General features: G+C 50.7%; 1 protein-coding gene across 3 annotated transcripts in view; it reads right to left on the minus strand.

Annotated features, from left to right (window-relative positions):
- SRC (SRC proto-oncogene, non-receptor tyrosine kinase) overlaps positions 1–15,838 on the minus strand; it is a 60,427-nt gene that overhangs the window by 32,950 nt on the left and 11,639 nt on the right. For all 3 annotated transcript variants that reach the window (XM_017512313.2, XM_017512289.2, XM_017512317.2), the window contains exon 2: positions 6,527–6,599. The gene's annotated coding sequence lies outside the window, so the exon portion shown is untranslated. The remainder of the gene's footprint in view (positions 1–6,526; positions 6,600–15,838) is intronic.

The following is a 15,838-nucleotide window of genomic DNA, read 5'->3' on the forward strand; positions in this document are numbered from 1 at the left end:
TGTTTTACTTAAACCTGACGAATGTAAAAATAAGAAACAAAATGGTGTAGAGATGATACAAATGGCATAAAATGAACAAAGAAAATTATGACATATAACAATAATGAAAGAAAATTATGATAAAATATGACTTAAAGATTTTTATAACATCATTTCACAGTACTGTACATATAGCCTACTCAACTTACAACCAAATCGTGTTACAACCGGTCTGTCGGAACCAATCGTGGTCGTAAGTCGAGCACTAGCTGTAAAGCTGGATCTCAATCTCACAATATATGCCGATAAATGACAAATCAATCAGATTTAAACCACAAAACACTGAAAACATAAAGCTCTAAAAAGCAGAGGAGCTGGGCGAGGTGGCTCACACCTGGAATCCCAACATTTTGGGAGGCCACGGCAGGAGAATCGCTTGAGCCCAGGAGTTTGAGACCAGCCTGAACAACATGGTGAAAACCCATACCTACAAACACATATATATTTTAAACATGGTTGCCTAGGATGGCCTGAAATTCCTGGGCTCCATCCACCTCAGCCTCCCAAAGTGCTGGGATTACAGGTGTCAGCCACCACACCCAGCCCTCTTTTTCTAAGCTAATATATATGTACGTATAACATAAATTTTGGTATCTCCAAATAGGGAAAGCATTCTAAACCTGACATAAAACCTAGAAATCATTTTCTAAATGATAAATCAATTACCTAAAAATATAAAATGGCTGTGTAGCTTAATAAACATCATAAACAAGTTCAAAGGACAAACAACAAACTAAGAAAAATAACTGCAACTCACATGATAGATAAGGGTGTTCTTTTTTCTTAGCATGTATATAATAAGCTCCCATAAAATAAGAAAAATGACCTCAGATAGTTTACAGAAAAATCAAACAAATGGCTCTTAAACATACGACAAGATGCTCAACCTCACGCATAAGATAAACGCAAATTCAAACCATACAAGCCACCCAACGACAGCAGAATACAAGTTCTTCTCAAGTGCGCATGGAACGTTCTCCGGGATCGACCATATGTGCACCATAAAACAAGCCTCAATAAATTTAAAAGGAGTGAAATCATACAAAGTATGTTTCCTACCACAATAGAATGAAATAAGAAATCAATAACAGAAAGAAATTTGGAAAATTAAAATATGTGAAAACTAAACAACACGCTCCTCAATAACCAGTCAAAGAATAAATCACCGAAAAGCTTAGAAAATACTTTGAGATGAATGAAAATAAAGACACAACATATCCAAATGTATGGATGTGGCAAAAGAGAACTTAAAGGGAAATTTATAGCTGTAAAGTCCTATATTTAAACAGTCCAGATGTGATGTCTCACGCCTGTAATCCCAGCATTTTGGGAGGCTGGGGCAGGTGGATCATTTGAGCTCAGGAGTTCGAGACTAGCTTAAGCAACATGCTGAAACCCGGTCTCTAAAAAATAAAAAAATAAAAAAATAAATCATCAGGCGTGGTGGCACATGCAGGTAGTCCGAGCTACTCGGGAGACTGAGGCAGGAGAATTGCTTGAGCCCCAGAGTTCAGGGCTGCAGTGAGCCATGATCATGCCACTTATACTACAGCCTGGGCAACAGAGTGAGACCATGTCTCAAAAACTAAAAATAGGTCAGGCCACAGTGGCTCATGTCTGCAATTCCAACATTCTGGGAGGCCGAAGGGGGTGGATTACCTCAGGTAAGGAGTTCGAGACCAGCCTGGCCAACAGGGTTAAACCCCGTGTCTACTAAAAATACAAAAATTAGCCAGGTGTGGGGGTGGGTGCCTGTAGTCTCACTACTTGGGAGGCTAAGGCAGGAGAATCACTTGAACCCATGAGGCAGAGGTTGCAGTGAGCTGAGATCGCACCACTGCACTTCAGCCTGGTGACAAAGCAAGACTTCGTCTCAAAAAAAAAAAAGTGATAGAAGGAAACCTCCTTACCCGGATAAAGAGTAGCAATCAAAACCCCACAGCTAGGCCAGGTGTGGTGACTCACACCTGTGATCCTAGCATTTTGGAAGGCCAAGGCAATAGAGCACCTGAAGTCAGGATTTAGAGACCTGCCTCACCAACATGGTGAAATCTTATCTCTACTAAAAATACAAAAATTAGCTAGGCATGGTGGCAGGTGCCTGTAATCCCAGCTACCTGGGAGGCTGAGGCAAGAAAATGACTTGAACCTGGGAGGCAAAGGTTGCAATGAGCCAAGATTGCACCACTGCACTCCAGCCTGGGCAACAGAGTGAGACTCCACCTCAAAAAAAAAAAAGAAAAGAAAAAAGAAAACCCCACAGCTGACATCCTACTCAGTGATAAAAAACTGCATGCCATTCCCCTAAGATCAGAAACGACAAGAATATTCACTCTCACCACTTCTACCCAAGATTGTACTAGAGCTTCTAGCCAGTACAATTAGGAAGGAAAATGAAACATAAGGTATCCAGATTAGAAAAAGTAAAACTATCTTTGTTTGCAGATAATATGATCTTATGTATAGAAAATCCTAAGAATTCCACCAAAAAATCATTAGAACTATTAAATGAGTTCAGCAAGGCTGCAAAGTAAAAAATCAATATACAAAAATACATTGTATTTCTATAGGCTGGCAAGGAAGAATCTAAAAATAAAATTAAGAAAGAAATTTATGATAGCATCAAAAGAATACTTAGGAATAAGATTAATAAAAGAAGTATAAAACTTATACTCTGAAAACTACAAAAAATGTTGAAAGAAATGGAAAGACATCCCATGTTCATGGATCGGAAGCCTAAATATTAAGATGGCAAAACTCCCAAATTGGTCTGCTCCCTGTCAAAATCCCATCTAGTTTGTTTGCCAAAATTGACAAACTGATCTTAAATAAAATTAAAGTGGAAAGTCATGGGACCCATAATAGCCAAAACAGTCTTGAAGAAAAACAAAGTTTGAGGGCTCACACTTTTCAATTTCAAAACTGTAAAACTACCATAACAAAGACACTGTGGTACTGGCAGAAGTGTAGACTTATAAACCAGTGGAGGGGAATCAAGGGTCCAAAAATGTGAGCGTGCCTCACATTGACAGTCAATTGATTTTATACAAGGCTGCCAAGATAATTCAAGGGAGAAAGAATTTTCATTTCAACAAATGGCGCAGGAACAATTGGATGCCCACATATAAAAGAGGGAAGCTGGACATCTTCCTTAAACCCTGCATAAAAATCAACTCAAACTGGATCACAAACCTAAATGTAAGAGGTAAAAGTAAAAAACTCTCACAAGAAAACATAGGCATAAATTTTATGACCTTGGATGATGATTTCTCTTTTTGTTTGTTTGGTTGCTTTTTGTTTTGTTTTGTTTGTTTGTTTTGAGAGGGAGTCTCACTTTGTCGCCCAGACTGGAGTGCAATGGTGCGATCTCGGCTCACTGCAACCTCGTCTCCCAGGTTCAAGTGATTGTCCTGCCTCAGCATCCCGAGTAGCTGGGATCACGGGTACTCACCACCATGCCCAGCTAATTTTTGTATTTTTCGTAGAGATGGGGTTTCACCAAGTTGGCCAGGCTGGTCTCTAACTCCTGACCTCAGGTGATCCACTTGCCTTGGCCTCTCAAAGTGCTGGGATTACAGGTGTGAGCCACTGCGCCCAGCCACGACTTCTTAAGTACAACACCTGGAGCACCAACAACAAAAGGAAAAATAAACTGCACTTCATCACAATCAAAAAACTTTTGTTTTCCAAAGAACAACATCAAGAAAATAAAACAACAACCCACAGAATGGGAGAAAATATTTGCAAATCATATATCTGGCAAGGGACCTGTATCTACAATATGTAAAAATCTCTTACAGTGGCTCATGCATGTAATCTCAGCACTTTGGAAGCCAAAACAGGAGGATCTCTTGAGGCCAGGAGCTCAAGAACAGCCTGGGAAACATAGTGAGACCCCTACTAAAAAATTTTTTAAATTAGCCAGGCATGGCGTTGCATGCCTGTAGTCCTAGCTACTTGGGAGGCTGAGATGGGAGGATTGCTTGAGCCCAGGAATTTGAGGTTACAGTGAGCTGTGATCACACGATTGCATTCCAGCCTGGTGGCAGACCAAGATCCTATCTCTACAAAGTTTAAAAAAAGAAGTTAAGCCAGGCATCGTGGAGCGTGCCTATAATCCTAGCTACTTGGGAGGCTGAGGCAAAAGTATCATTTGAGGCCAGGACTTCCAGACTAGTCTGGGCAACACAGTGAGACCCTGTCTCTAAGGAAAAAATTAAATTAATTAATAATAAAAATAGGCAAAGAACTTGAATAGACATTCCTCCAAAGAAGATACACAAATGCCCAATAAGCACATGAAAAGATGCTTAATGTCATGAATAATTAGAGAAATAAAAATCAAAACTGCCAAGTACGGTGGCACACGCCTGTAATCCCAGCACTTTGAGAGGCCAAGGTAAGAGAATCACTTGAGCCCAGGAGTTCGAGACCAGCCTAGGCAACACGGTAAGACACCATCTCTACAAATTTTAAAAACAAAAAATTAGCCAGGCATGGTGGCTCACACTTGTGGTCCCAGCTGCTTGGGAGGCTGAGGTGGGAGGATGATGGTTAGAGCCCAAGAATTCGAGGCTGCAGTGAGCCTCAGCAAAAGAGTGAGACCCTGTCTCAAAAAAAAAAAAAAAAAAATCAAAACCACAATGAGATGCCACTTCACAGACACTAGGATGGATGGCTAGAATCTAAAAGACAAATGTTGGCAAGGATGTGGGGAAATTGGAACCCTCATACGCTGCTGATGGGAATGTAAAATGGTGCAGCTGCTTTGCAAAACAGTCTGGCAGTTCCTCAGAAAGTTAAACATGGAATTGCCATATGATCTAGCAATTCTACTCATAGGTACACACTCGATAGAAATGAATAACATATGTCTACCCAAAAACTTGCACATGAATGTCCAGAACAGCATTACTCATAATAGCCAGAAAGCCCAAATGTCCGTCAACTGATGAATGGATAAATAAAATATGGTATATCCATATGATAGAATATTATTTGGCAAGAAAAAAAGAATGAAATCTTGATCCATGCTACAACATGAATGAATCTTGAAAACATTATACTAAGTGAAAGAAGCCAGCCACAAAGAATACCCATTGTATGACTCCATTTATATTAAATGTCTAGAATAGGCAAATCTATAGAAACAGAAACTAGATTAGTTACTGCCTGGGCCTAGGGAGGGAAGTTTAGGAGGAAGTCGGGGGGGTGACTGTCATGGGTAGAGTTTCTTTCTGGGGTAATGAAATGTTCTAAATTTGACTGTGGTGATGATTGCACAACTGTGACTCTACTAAAAACCACTGAATTATATACTTGAAATAGATGAATTGTATGGTTTGTGAATTTTATCTCAGTAAAGCTGCGCTATACATTCTTCAAATAAATTAGACTGGGGGCCACCATTCACCTATCAGATTGACAAACTGATACCTACGAAATGTATCCCCAAATTTTGTAACATCCTATGCTGGTGAGAGTGAGGAGAACGAACAGAGGGTGTGGTGACACCAGTGACACCAAAGGACAATCTGGCAATACCCATCACAACTACAACTGCACACAGCCGCTGACCCTGCAATGTGGAATTAATCCTAAAGGAATCCTCACACACGAACACAGGGCACATGATTAAGGACATTCACTTGTGGAATTGTCTACAACAAGCAAAAGACTGGAAACAAACAAACTATCCTTCCTGAATTAAATAAAGTTTGACCACCATACATACAGTGGAATATTATGCAACCATGAAAAAGTGCAGCATAAATAAATGATCTCTGAGGTACACTGCCAAGAGCAAAAAGTTGGTGGAGGACAGGATAGACTGTGTGCTATCATTTATCTTAAAGAAAAAAAAAAAAAAATTCTGGCCAGGCGTGGTGGCTCATACCTGCAAACCCAGTACTTGGGGAGGCCAAGACAGGAGGATTGCTTAAGCCCAGGCATTCAAAACGAGCCTAGGCAACATGGTAAGACTCTGTTTCTGAAAAAATAAATAAATAATTAGTGGGTGCATGTGCCTACAGTCCCAGCTATCCGCGACACTGAGGTGGGAAGAGTGACGGAGCCAGGAGTTCAAGGCGACAGTGAGCCATGGTTGTGCCACCGGACTACAGCCTGGGCAAAGAGTGAGACCCTGTCTAAGAAACACAAATTCTTTCTTTGCAAATATATCATATTGAGTCACGTGCAGAAGCTAAAAATATCAACACCTGGCATTCCCATCATTATTGAAATTCACATTATGCTAAAAAAATTGTTAATATACATACTTAGATATGCCTGGATCTCCTGGAAAGATACACCAGAAATTCTTTCAAGTGGTTGCCTCTGGCAAGGAGACCTGGGTGTGAGAGAGACTTACTTTTCCCTGTACCGAGCGTGCATGCATGCCTCTGTGTGTGTGTGTGTATGTGTGTGTGTGTGTGTGTGTGTGTATTGATGTTTCTTCTTTCCTTTTTAAGAAGAAACACAGGCTTACCTGGTTTCAAATCCTGGCTCTGTCTCTCATCGCTGGGCAAGTTGCTTCACTTCTCTGAGCCTCTGTCTTCGTTCTGTAAAGGAAGGGACAATAGGATTAAGATCTACCGTGCAAGGTTGGTGTGGAAGATGAAATCAGACACGGCAAGCTCAGGGCCTCCCCTTGTGCCTGGCTCCTAGTAAGTGTGCGGCTCCTGTTTGCCATTCACCTGTTACCACGGACATCGCAGTGCACTGGAACAGGGGGCACCGGAGAGCCTCAGAGCCAGCGTTCCAAGGCCCAGCATCCCCTCTGGCTGGGAGAAACTGGGAAAAGCTTCCTGGGGGAGGCAGCATTTGGAAGGGCTTTGAGGACAAGAAGGATTTCCACAAGGAGAGATGAATGGGGGCCACGTTCTTGGCAAAGGGAGCCCCACGAGCAAAAGGCCGGGAGTGGGGAAGCCCTGGGGTCCCTCAGTGGTGCCCTCCCGGGCTCCTCCATCAAGGCTTAGCTGATCACCTGCTGCGCCCCAGACACGGTAGTGGGAAAGACAGTCAAAAGCCAGGTGGCTGGGCCGGCCGAGGGAGGAACTACATGCAGAAAGTCTTTTGACAGGGACAACGAGGGGCCAGGTCCATGTGCTGCTAGAGCAGGTCGGGAAATGGAGGCTCAGAAAGGGAGAGGGGCCGTCTAAGATCATACAGCAGGTTCCCAGTTTCTGAACATAGCCTCTCTCAGCTCCACCCTCTCCCCATCCCTTAGGCCTGGAGAAGAGAAAGTCCAGAGTGGCCCCCCTGCTGTGCCCTCATCAGGGGATGGACACAGGGGCCCCACAAGGAGGAGGGATGGTTGGTCCTCAGAAGACAACAGCAGCTGCGGCATCACCATCATGGCGCTCCTGGGTGGCGGGCACATGCTTAGGAGCTCAGCGAACCTCCCCAGCCCTCAATGAACCACCCCAGTGAACCCAGGGGCAGCCCTCATTTGCAGATGTGGAAACGGAAGCACAGAGAGGTGGAGCTGCTTGCCTGATGTCACACAGCTCATAAAACACAGCACCGGGAGGCACACCAGACCATCTGGGTTTACCATCCGGTACCTCAGGGCCCATTCCTCAAAGGAGGCCCCAGCGGGGCCTCTGTCAGTAATGGCATCCTCTCAGAAGAGGCCAAGGTGGGAGCTGTTCTCAGCCAGTCCAGGAATGCCTCCTGATAACAGTGCCCCGATGGCAGGGGAGAGGTGGGAGGCAGGCAGGGAAGAGCAGCGGTGGGTGAAGTGTGGGGCCTGTGCAGGGATGGAGGGGGAAGGCGGTGGGCAGGGGCTTGGTCCATTGGCAGCCATCCTCTCCCTGATGAGAGAGCAGAAGGGCTCCCCAGGCACCTGCCCAAGCCAAGTGGGGACATCATGGTTAAGGGGCCCTGGCTGCCACCAGGGGAGGATGCTGGACACACACTGACTGAAGTTTTCTTCAGCACCGTGGAGACGCCCATAGTCACCCCCGGGCAGTTGCAAAGGCTAACGTGTAAATCCACACAAAGCCCTGGGCACACACGTGGGCCATGCCCCATGAACGGGGGTCCTTGCTGTGCCCCTAACATTAGCATCCTCACTGGTACTGCTCGGCCCTCTGTTCTCAGCAAGACCTTGCTACACAGCAACAATCTGCCCCTTTCCAGATGGGGGCACAGAGAGGGGCTCAGAGAAGCCAAGTCAGGCGCCTGGCCTCCGTCCAAGACAGCAGAGGCCCAGCAGATGCCCCAGGCCACTGTGGGCACTTCTCCCCAAGTCCACTGTCCTAGCTGGAAACTTATCTCAGGGACTGAGCAGAGCCCCATGGCCAGCCCATTTTCCAAAAGGGGAGATGGAGGCCCAGACAAGGACAGTGGCTTGCCCAAGGCCACAGAGCAGGCCAGGAATAGGGCAGGGAACAGCCACCAAAGCCAGGCAACTACAAAAATTCTGGGTGTCAGGGGCCCCACCAGCACTGGCCGCATCCAGACAGGGCAAGGCTGAGGCTGGGAGAAGCATGAGAGGGCACAACCTGCCCATTTCACAGATGGGCACTGCCTCCCTCCAGGCCCAACACCCTCTTCCTGCCCTCACACTGGAGTGGAAGCTTCCCCTGCGCAGGGATGTTCCCCTGCCTCTCTTTTTCTTTCCCGCTGTCAAAAGAATGACCTGCCGACCCGCAGTGCTTTTCTACATGTGTAAATGCAGAAAGGCAGGGCTTCACAGCGAGGGATACGCACACTGGCAGCAGCAGCAGCTGATACTCATCTAGAGCCTGCCATGCGCCACTCTTACACCCCATTGCACAGATGAGGAAACCGAAGCACACACAGGTTAAATGGTGTGCCTGAGATCCTGATTCTTAGCAGCCGAGCGACAACCCCTAACCCTCTGCACGTCTTCCCAACTGGGACAGCCATCCAGAGCCCCTGGGAACAGCCGAAGGAAGGAACCCGGGCTCCTCTCGGCAGAATCCAACGTCACCAGCTGCTCTGGTCCAGGCCAGGGGTGGAATGGGGGGTGCTGATGGGGGTGCAGAAACCCACGTTCTTCCCCCTCAGCTTTTCCCCCTCCATCCTCCAGCCTGGGGTTCACACTCCCCTCCATTGCTCCCAGCTGCCCTGCAGCAAGCTGTGGCCGCACTCATTTTACACATGAGGCCATGGGGGCTCCAGGAGGCTGCCCCAGCCAGAAGGCAGACAGCCAGATCCAAGGGACACCGGAGCCCATCCTCCCTGACCTCCCTCGTGAGCAGCACAGCAAGGGCGGCGCAGAAGGGAGCCCTGGGTGCGAGGCCCAGGCGGGCCAGAGTACCAGGTGGGCAGGGGGTGGTCCAGAGCGAGGTCTGGCCAGAGTGCGTCCTGGTTTAACAGGATCACTGCTGGCCCTTGGCCTAGGCATGAGAGGGTCCGGGGGAGACCCCAAGAGGGATGTTCAGCAACGCAAGTCACGAAGGCCTGCAAAACCGAGAGCAGGGCCAGGAAGCTCTTCTCAGGCCCCTGGGAGCCGGAGGTCAGAGCACGGTGGCTCCCTCCCACTGTGTCTTGTCAGGGACAGTCATCTCCAGCTCCAAAGGGCCAGAGAGGAAAGAAGAGACACATCAATTATGGCGGGCTTCCCAGAGGAGAGGGTATCTCAGCTGAGCCCCAAAGTCTAGGCAGTTCGTGAAGAGAGAGTGGGGAGTGTGATCCAGGCAGGTGGGAAAGCTTTGATAGGGCCTGCAGCTGGGACCCCTTAGAGAAACGCAAGGGAACTCTGTCAGTTTCAGTCCTGCAGCCTCAGTTTCCTCAGCAGCAAAATGGGAGAAAGACAGGCACACGGGGTGGCTCCCTCTTCCCCGTACCCACTTCCCACCATCTCTCCCTCCTCCAAGCCCCCATGCCCAGGACTCAGTCACTGAGAAGGCGACAGCGTCTACGGACTGGTGAGCTGGAGGGGTTAGGCGGCTTCACAGAACCTCCATCCCACTCTAGGTGCCAACCCAGGGTCTATCACCAGGCAGCCCCGTAACGGGGTGAATAGGGCAGCTCACGAGGCCAGGAGGTCGCAGCCCCAACCCCAGGGAGCCTCTGTGGGCCCTTCTTCTTGGCAGATGAGGAGGCTAAGGCTCAAAGAGGGGGCTCCCACTCCGTGGTCACACAGCAAGGCTGAGGCCTGCCCTGGAATAAGAATGTGGGCTGGGGGGCAATGGCACTGAAGATAAGATTCTCGGGGCACCAGGCCCAAGAGCACTGAGCTGAGGAGAAAATGGAAGAGGGGACAAAGCCTTGGGGCCCGGCCTGCCGAGGGCCAGCCACCATGTGGCTGCGTGGAAGGCTTCCATCAGAATCACTGTGCGGTGGGAGCAGGGGCTTGCGCCTGTAATCCCAGTGACTCGGGAGGCTGAGATCAGTGCATCGCTTGAGGCCAAGAGTTTGAGACCAGCCTGAACAACAAAGTGAGACCCCATCTCTACAAAAAATAGAAAAAATGTAACCGGGCATGGTGGTACCCGAGAGTTCCAGCTACTTGGGAAGCCAAGGAGGGAGGATTGCTTGTACCCAGGAGTTTGAGGCTGCAGTGAGCTATGATTATACCACTGCACTCCAGCCTGGGCAACAGAGTGAGACCCTATCTCAAAAAAAAAAAAAAAAAAAAAAAAGAGAAAAAGAAAAGTTAACCTGGGCTTCAGCACCTCTACCCATACACAGAGACCCTCAGCAGCTCCCCCGCCCTGCTCAGTGTCAGGAGACAACCACGGGGAACACTGAAGTAACAAGTTTTCCTCTCTCCCAGCCTTAGGTCATCTCTCCGAGAACCCCCAGCTGCCCACCCCGATGACTGATGGCTGATGTGCCTTGTGGAGATGGCCGCCAGCCGGTCCCTGCCCACGGCACCCGCTGTTCCCTGCCAGCTGCTCTGAGAACACACAGTGCCCCCCCTCCCCACCCACGCCCAGGCAGCATCTCCCTCCAGGGACACCGGTAGGCAGGAGCGCCCAGTGGCCAGGCCCCTCCACACGGCCCAGCCTGAGCTCCAAACCCACCCACCGCCTTCAAGCCTGCAGGTGGCCTACCCCTGGCTGTGTGGCCACAGGAAGGTCAGCCTCCCTTTACTCATCCATGAAATGGGGTCTCTGGCAGGTCTCAAAGGGAGGGCATCCGAGATTAAGGCAGGGAGGGTGGCTGTAAGAGCATAAAAACGCTCAGCACTCCAGGCTGCTGCCCGCAGGACCAGGGCCAAATTCGGATGGAGAGGGGCTTGCCACAGCTCCCTCTCCCTATCCCTTGACCCTCCCTTAAACTCATAACTACACTCTCCCCTTCACACCCTAGCACATGCTGCTCCCTCCCCTAAGCTCTACTCCCCTTTCCCTGCCCCCCACCATGGGCTTGACCACAGGCAGTACCTGACCTTGCCACCCCACCCCAAGCTGAGAGAGGGACCCCTGCCCTTTTCTGGGCTCCCATAGCCTCCATCACGTAGGGATTAAGAGCTGGACTGCCAGGATTCAAAATCCAACTCTGGCCCTTCCTTGCTGTGTGACCTTGGGAAAGTTACTCCACCTCTCTGTGGCTTCATTTCCTCTCTTATAGTGATAAACATCATCTATTTCAAAGGACTGTTGTGAGGATTAAATAAGCTCGTATCTGTGAAGCACACTGAGGAGTGTGCCCTAAGTGTTGGCTATCAGTCAAAGTAGTAGGAGCAGCTATTCTTTGTTGAGCACCTACTATGTGCCAGGCCTGTGCTAGTCATCCTACTTGAATGATCTCACAATAGCATGGAAGTGGGGGCTACTATGAACCTCACTTCATGGCAAGAAGGGGGAAGCCCAGAGACATCAGTTTTACCATCAAAGTATATCTGGGGGAGGAGGGGATTTTTGCTGACATTAAGAAACTAGGCACTTGAGGTCAGGAGTTTGACACCACACTGGCCATTATGCTGAAACCCCATCTCCACTAAAAATACAAAAATTAGCTGAGCTTAGTGGTGGGCGCCTGTAATTTCAGCTACTGGGGAGGCTGAGGCCGGAGAATCACTTGAACCTGGGAGGCGGAGGTTGCAGTGAGCCGAGATCGTGTCATTGCACTCCAGCCTGGGCAACAGAGTAAGACTCCATTTCAAAAAAAAAAAAAAGAAAAGAAATGAGGCCGTTAGGAAGTGGCTCACGCCTATAATCCAGCACTTTGGGAGGCAGAGGCAGGAGGATCACTTGAGTCAGGAATTGACTCAGGAATGACCAGTCTGGGTAACATAGAGAGACCTCATCGCTACAAATTAAAAATTTTTTAAACTAGCCAGGCGTGGTGGTATGTGCCTGTAGACCCAGCTACTGGGAAGGCTGAGGTAGAAGGATTGCTTGAGCCCAGGAATTTGGGGCTGCAATGAGCTGTGATTGCACCATCACACTCCAGCCTGGGTGACGGTGAGACCCTGTCTCACACACACAAAAGACAGAGAGAGAGAGAGAGAGAAATTGTTACCTTCTTTAAGATGGACTGTTCTTATGACTACTTTTTAAACACAAGAGTCCTTATCTTTTAGAGACACACACTGAAATATTTTACACGTGGGAGATGATGCCTGTGATTTGCTCTAAAATGATACATGATGGGATGGGATAGAGCAGGTGTGGAGGTGTGGAGGACGCGGGACTGGCCACGGGGCGTGGTGCTTGGCTCAGCCACAGATTCACGGGCTCATTCTATGAACACGCCTTCAGAATAGAGTGGGAAAGGTAAAATTAACTTAAATGATGCAAAGAAAAAAAAATGCTTGGCCATTTGACCCTCCCAACAACTACCCCCCAGCCTGAGCAAACCGTCACCCCTGGACTAACGCAGCAGCCACCTCAAGGGTCCACCCGCCTCCACCTTCACCCCCAGTCTGCTCTTCACACAGCAGCCAGATGTGCCCAGAACCCTCGTGTGACCCCAGCTCACTCCAAGTCCAAAGCGTGCGTTTCCGATGGCTCAGGGGCCCTCCCTGATCTGCCCTCCTCCCCCTCCATTCTTCCCCCATCCTTCCCTCTCTCGCTGTGCTCCTCTGGCCCCCTTGCACTTCCACCAGCACCCTAGGCTCTCCCGTGCCTCGAGGTCTCCCCACTGGCTGCTCCTCCCTCCCCTCCTTTGCCATGAGCTTCTTTGAGACATGAGGTCTTCCCCGGCCACCCAGCCTCCATGGGCCCACCAGCATGCCCGCCCGCTTCCCTGCAGGAGGCTGGATTCGTGGCCCCCTCCAGCTTCTTATGGGCTGTGTGTGCAGTTTCCTATTTGTTGTGTTTTTCTGTCTCCCCACAGCTCTAAGATGTGTGCTCTGCAAAAGCAGGATCTTTGGTTGGTTCCTTGCTACCTGCAGCCTCTAGAACATTGCAGAGCACAGAAAATATTTGTGGGATGGACAGACAGGCAAATGGGCCCCACCCAGGGCCCCACAGGATAAGGGGTGGCAGGCCTCAGCCCCAGATCTGTCCGGCCCACAGCCTCTGCCCCGCCACCCGGCCCTCCTGCCGCCTGCCTGGCCCGTCTCTGTGTCAGAGCCCCTGCCCACCCCTGACTTACACAGAGCAGAAGCAAGTCTGAGACAGCGCCAGGCCCCGATCCCCGCCCAGCACGGCCCAGGCCCGGAACTGAGGTCCCAGGGGATGTTTGCTGAGTGAGCAAGGAGTGAGGAGTGAGCAAGGGGCCGAGCAGCCGGAACGTGTCTGGTCCCGTGTCCTCGGCGTGAACATGCTCAGGGACAGTTGGCTCAAACCGGCTCTGCCAGTGGGGCTGGGGTGGAGACAGCAGGCCGGGGCGGGCGCCCGCAGTGATGGAGGGGTGCACCTGGGGATGGGGCCTGCCACCCAGGAGGGCAAAAGCCCAGCAGGAGGGCACAGAGCTCCCACCTACTCACGTCCTGTAGACCACAACTGTCCCAGCCTCTGCCGCTCTTCAGCTTCCTCCCGGGCAAAAAAGGGGGCCTCTTTCAGACCCCAGCCCCTGGGCTGCACGGTAGGGGACTGGATCCCTTCCCACTAGGACCTGTGCAGGGCCTGGAAGCCCTCCAAGGAAGCATCCGGCCTGGAAGTGGGTGGCGCCTGCCTGAACAGGGCACAGAGAGGTGAGCCCTGAGCTACGTGGAGATCGCCTGGTACAGAAACACTGACCTGTCCCAAGGTCCCAGGTAGCCTTGAGTGAATCCAGAGTCCCTGGACTCCATTTCCCTGTGTGGAAAGCGGTGTTGGGGATGGATTCCAGGACCACCAATGCCAAGGTGCCGAGTTACCTGAATGGAGCCACTCTGCCCTCCAGCCCCGCCCCCGAAGCCCAGCTCTGGGTGACCAGGGCCAGAGCCTGGGCCACACACATGCCCTTACTCCCCACAAAAAACCACAGTGATCAAAATCCTCACTACCTACTGCACACATGGCGTCTGTGGGGCATCGAGTCGGCACTTCACACTCAGCCTCATCGGCGCCTCCCGCCAGCACTGTGGGGCAGGGACCATACTGTGCCCATTTCACAGGAAGGGAAGCTGAGGCCCAATTCACACAGCAAGTTGGAATCCAGGGCCCCTGGCCCCATCCCCGGGGTCACACTGGAGATGGCAGCCTCCATCTACCTGAGATAGGTACTGTTTCAGGTACGCTCTGAAGTTGTTGGCTGCAATTTGGGGGACAGAGTCCATATTCCCCAAGTCTGTAGCCCCTCTTCATCCTGGGAGGCTGAGACCCACCCCTGCCCCTCTGTGTAACCCAGGCCACAGGTACACTACTCACAGTCTCAGTATTCTCACCTGTGAAATGGGCAGAATCCTGCCAGCTTCTCCTAAGGTATACCCAGTATCTGAAGATGCAGGACCCAGAGGACTCAGGCAGCCCTCAGGGCCAGCTGGGGAAGGCCTGGGGCGGTTCGTCTCCGGATGTCTGTGGGGAGGGCAGCCCACGCGGACCAGATGCCCACAGTTGTCTGCGAGGGCATGACGCCCCTCTCCACCAGCTGCCCAAAAGAGGAACGGTGATTCCTCCTGTCCCGCTGTTCCCCAGCTCCAAGCCCGGTCAGTCCCGCCTCCAGGGCACTCTGAATCCACTTCCCTCCCTCCCCGACAACCACATCCTCACCCAGACCCTGCCTCCTCCTCTCAGGCTGGCTAACACAGGGCAGGGAACCTTTCCGAAATGTCGGTCCGAACCCTTCGCCTCTGCCTAACACCGCCCACAGCACCCACACCCCTGACACAAAGGCCGAGGACATCACAGGGGCTCCAAGGCCCTCCACCAACCCCATCCCTCCCCTCACTCTGCTCCACCACACCGGCCGCCTCCTGCTTCCTGGAGAAGCCAGCACGCTCCTGCCTCGGGGCCTTTGCACCTGCTGTTCCCATGCCTGCAGCACACTCTCCCAAGCGCCAGCCCCCTCGCTCCTTCGCCTCCTTCAGGTCTTCAGGAGTCAGCCACCTGCTCAGACAGGCCTTCCTTGACCACCTGTTTCTTGATACCCCCAGCCAACTCTGCTCTCAAGTCTCAGCTCCAAAGCTACCTCCTCACAGAAAACCTCCCTCAAACCCAGTCCAAGTGAGGACCTTCAACTTCTCCTTCCAAGCGTGGATCACAACTCATGGTGTGAGTGCCTGTCTTGTGGGGACGGGAGTCACTTCTGTCTCCCCCATAGCTGAATACTCTGGCAGGTGTCATATGCAAAACCATGAGCAGTTGGGATGCTTGGGTACCAGCGGGTCAGAACAGACACTGGCCAAAGGCACACAGACAGCATGGAGTGACTATTTGATCATGGATGGATGGATGGATGGAGGGGTGGGTGGATGGATAGATGGGTGGGTGGATGGATGGATGGATGG

Source organism: Cebus imitator, unplaced genomic scaffold, assembly GCF_001604975.1.
Source record: "Cebus imitator isolate Cc_AM_T3 unplaced genomic scaffold, Cebus_imitator-1.0 Scaffold18, whole genome shotgun sequence".
NCBI lineage: Eukaryota > Metazoa > Chordata > Mammalia > Primates > Cebidae > Cebus > Cebus imitator.